Below are 5,149 nucleotides of genomic sequence, written 5' to 3'. Positions count from 1 at the left end.
CAATCAACATTCGATTATCGAAAAATTTACCGAAAGATATATTATATTAATTTAAAGACTATTTTATGTCGTATGACACCGAAATTTTGGTTGTCGACACCAAGAGTTTTTCTTTTTCTTTAGTTAATGGCTCCCGTCTCACAAAATAGTAATATAGGAGGATAGCCAGACGATATAGCCAGACGACGTCATTAGAGAGTTACAAAAGAATGCTTTCAAAATCGGCAACGCATTTTAAAAATATGATATAACCGCGAAAATGGCGTAGCCCGAACGGACACTGGACGACGTCACGCCGCAATAATACGCATCAGGACGAACGAACGAGTAGAGCCAGTCCGCGGAAACGCATCAGGAAGAAGTGCACAGTCAAAGTCGGCAACATTTTCAAAAATATACGATTAAGAGCACCCAAATCGAAAAGCGTTTTTTTATTGTTGTGCTTTTGTTACCACTGCTTTTTCTGTAAAGTAAGGGTGAAGTCACACGGTACGGGAATCAGCATGCGGGACAGAGGATGCGTGACTCGAGCAGCCAATCAGCGCTTTTCTGCATTTTTTTATCCCGCATGTCTTTTGTGCCCTGTGCACACAGTGCGTGAAAGACCCGAAAATGACGTGATCCGGGAAATAAATACATAATTAAAGAAATAATTGTTTCATCAAAATAGTAATATTTGTTAATTTTATTTAAATACACTTTTTAAAATGTTGAAATAAACATTACTGCAATAGTATTGAACAAATTTTATTTAAAAATTTATTATTGCAAAAATTGCTTTTGAATCCTATGACGCATTTTTTATTATTTTCCCGTATCATGTACACAGGGCACGCATTATAAAATCATACGTATGCGTTATTATTGATCTGTCAAAGAAGTGTATGGATTAAACCAATTTATACTGTGAAACAATGGCTTCTTCAAGGAGACAGTGACAATTTAATTACAATGTTAATAACTGACCCATCGTTGTATTTTTTTCTTTTTGTTGTCGGGAGAGACTCACACGGTGGCAACATGGCAACACAACCATACCCGTAAACGCATACGGGAAAATATAGGAAAATGCGGAAGAGTATAGAAGAGATAGTACGATATAATTTATTAATATTTTTGAATACATATAACTTGTTACTAACGTTTAAAAAATAAATTTATAAAAAACAGTGAAATCCCTTCAAAAGACTTTCTCAAAAAAAGAAAAAATTAAGGCCAAGTGGATAAAAAAGGACAATAAAGAATTCAATAATATTACATCCTTTTTAATAAAAAACAGACATGAAATAAATCTAATTAACCAACTGTTTCATTACACGAGACACATAAGATAGATCGAAAGGGGCTAAAATTGTCAATTGGATTATAGTGAAGAAAAAACTTAGCGTGCCCGGTCGCAATAATTGTATTTCAGTGAAAACATTATTCCAACATAATATTTGTATTATAACTAAATTAAAATATAAAAATAATAGACATAAAAATAATACGCCATAATTACGTGATATTCTTCGCAATATATTAGATTATAATTTAAAGATTTTAACGATATTATTGGCTCATTGCCCTCTTTCTCTATATTATTTGTTTTTAAAAACATATTGAGCCTTATCTCAATGTACATTTATAAAAATAATAGTCGTATCTGCAAAATATTGCGATAGAACCATACTAGTTTTAGAATATTGCGTTTTAATACGACGCGGGCACGCCAAGTTTTTTCAATTGACAATTTTAGCCACTTTCGGTTTATCTTAAGTGCTTTGCGTAATGAAATACTTGGTTAATTACATTTATTTTATGTCCGTTGTTTAAAAAGAAAAGTTCAATACCTTTTTTATGCACTTGACGTATATTTTTCCTTTTTTTAAAAAGGTTTTTTTATGGTATTACAATCTTTACATATTTTTATAGATACGCTGTATTAATATTGTAAACTTGAAATTTATTTATAAAAATATCTTATTAGTATTCGATTTAGACCAAATTTCTTTATACTAATAATTTTATTGACTATTCCAATACATCCGACTACAATATCTAATTAAATAAAGACTGCGTTAATTAATAATATATATATAATTTTATTCTGTAGACATATGTTTTTTTTTTTTTAATATTTTTGTGAACATTGATAATGACCCGATCGGTGTCGAAACGTCTGTTGATGACTGTTTTTATTTTGTAATGTTTATTAATTTAAATTAAAGTGTTATTGCTTTAAATGCCAACATTTGGCTCTTGGCCCTTCGTTTATTTCTTATGTTTAATAATTTTATATTTTTATATAAAATTCGTAATAACGTGTTTGCATTAATAGATATCGTCGCCGTGAGTATAGCTATAATATTCAGAGTTATAATTTTTTTAATATAAACGTAGATGACAGCATTGTAAATGTCCTTGAGTGACAAACTGACTTTGCGTGCGTATGTACATATAATTTCAAAACTTATAGATAACACAAATAACCATTTTGTTTGCGGTTATCGATTTTAAATAGACTCGTAATCGAAAGTTCAAATCAATATTATGTGGTACGACATTGCGGTTTTTTATTATAATCTTACTATATATTCATGATATTATAATTTAGTTTCTTTACCATAATATAAATTTTGGATATCTTTAATAGTGCCATAACATTTGCGCAGTGACATTTATAGTTGCTTTCCACTTACAACACAAGTGAAACTGAGTCTGAAATGAGCTGAGTATCAAATAAGATACTGACAATCAGATTAATGACGTCACTACTTGCTTACTTTGCTAAAATTAACAAATAACAACATAGGTTTTTATAACCTCATTTTTAAAGTGAATCTACGAGACTCAATAAAGCACACGTCTCGATCTTGTGCAGTTTGTAGGTAAAAACACAATTGAATCTCACTTCTCAGAATGCAAAAGGAACGCGCATTCAACTGAGCTATGACGTCACAAGTAAAAATTTTCTGAGAATAGGAGTAAATGGAAAGCAACTAAGGTCTCACGGAGGTTCGATCTTTTCTTTGAGTTTTTATACACTTGGTAAACTACAGCGTTAATATGTATGGAATACCATATTTATCTTATTGTAAAAAAATTTATCTTATTGTATAATTCCCGCTTATTTTGTTCAATTTATTCCATTAGACCGTTTCAATTAAAAAATTGATATTTTACAAATTGGTATTTTACAAATTTTGTTACAATTATGATTAACTAACTTCACTAAAAATGATCTAACAAGGCATATTGTTTTCAAAAATTACAATAAAATCGCAAATTCCAATTCTAAAAAGTAATAAAAACATTAAATAAGATGAAAAAATTGACTTATCAACTTTACTTTATTGAAAATTATTGTACATAGGCAATATTCGCGATGCGACACCATTTGTCGCAAACAATATTATAGATTAATCTAACTGTATGAGGTGACTACACCAGAAATGAATAAAAAGATCCATGATATCGTGTTCGATAACCCCAAAGTGAAATTGTGTGAATTAGCTGCGGCTGTATACATCTCATCAACGTTTTAATATCTACAGTCTACGAACATTTGGATGTGAGAAAGCTAACTGCAAGATTGCTATCGGTGCCACGACTGCTACCAATCGATTAAAAACGTGAACGAGTTCGCACTTCTCAACTTTGTTGGACATGTTTAGGCGCAAATCAAATGAATTTTTGCGTCCATACATAATAGTTGATGAAACATGGATCCACCACTATACGCCTGAATCAAAACAGCAGTCGGCACAATGGATTCCAAAGCGTAGAAGTGTTCCGAAGCGACCAAAGAAGTAACAATCGGAGAAGGTTCTGGCCACTGTGTTTTAAGTGCACATGGAATAATCCTCATCGATTATCTTGAGAAAGGAGGAACAATCACAGAAGAATATTATGCATCATTATTGGACCGATTGAATGATAAAGTTAAAATAAAATGGTCCCATTTATGGAAAAAAGTCCTCTTTCATCAATACATCAGCTCACAAATCGGTAAAAGTAAAAATAAAATTAAATAAATTGAGGTGTGAATTACTCCCACATCCATCGTATGCTCCAGATCTGGTCCCGTGTGTGACTTCTACCTGTTTCCAAATCTCAAAAAATGAATCCAGGGAAAGCGATTTACTTCAAACGAAGAGGTTGAATGGGAAACAGACGCATATTTTTGCTGCTTTAGAAATATTATTATTTGGAAGACTTAAAGAAGTTATGGAAACTCAATGGACTCGATGTATTGAGCTAAAAGGAGAGTATGTTGAAGAATAAACTGTGTTTTGCTAACAAAATGTTTTTTTCATTTTCATTCTAAGGACTTATCAATTAACAATCTACAGTGCAAAGGACGAAACACTCTGTCAAATATTCATTAAATTATTAGCTTTGACAATCTTGTCATTTCAAACAAACAGTCCCTGCTTTCAATAATTACAACAATAATATACATACACTTTTTTTCCATAAACCAAATATATATGCAATCTATGTACATACATATATATCAGTAGTATGTACATATAAGTCAATCTGTATCACTCTTCCTCGTCATACAATATATTGATTGCTAAATTATAATAAATAACAATGTGTCGAAAGATAGAAGACAAACCAACTTAAGTTTTAATAAATGCATAATTTTTAATAAATGGATAGTTAATATTCTTAATTGATGGAGAATTCTTAATAATAAGTCGTATTAACATCTATACAATACAAAAAACACTTATCGAAGTTATCAGCTTCAATTCAAGTCGACACATCGTGTCATAAATAAAGAGCACTCAATAAATATCTTGGGACCTAATATAAAGACATAACATTATAAACATACTCTTATTACCTTTATAATCGTTTTACTTTTTAATAATACATAAAAATAAAAATTCCATAGCATAAAACTATCTAATCTAGATCATCTTTGTACTTATTTCGTCGCTTCTTGGTCTCAAGAAGCTTCTTAGTTTATATATTTTTATTCTGGAATGTGAGCACTTCACAGTGTAATTCTCGCAAAGTTTTTAAAGAATCTGCAGGAAGTCTATCTGAAATTGTTATAAAAAGTCTGAAACACGTTTGTGTCTCGTGCGGCAGGAATTAAATCAAATTACCAGTCTACGACTCGAAAACAATGACGAAAACGCTGCAGTCAGCA

This window comes from Cyphomyrmex costatus, unplaced genomic scaffold (assembly GCF_001594065.2).
Source record: "Cyphomyrmex costatus isolate MS0001 unplaced genomic scaffold, Ccosl1.0 scaffold398, whole genome shotgun sequence".
NCBI classification, from domain to species: domain Eukaryota; kingdom Metazoa; phylum Arthropoda; class Insecta; order Hymenoptera; family Formicidae; genus Cyphomyrmex; species Cyphomyrmex costatus.
Note: the sequence above shows the minus strand (reverse complement) of the source record.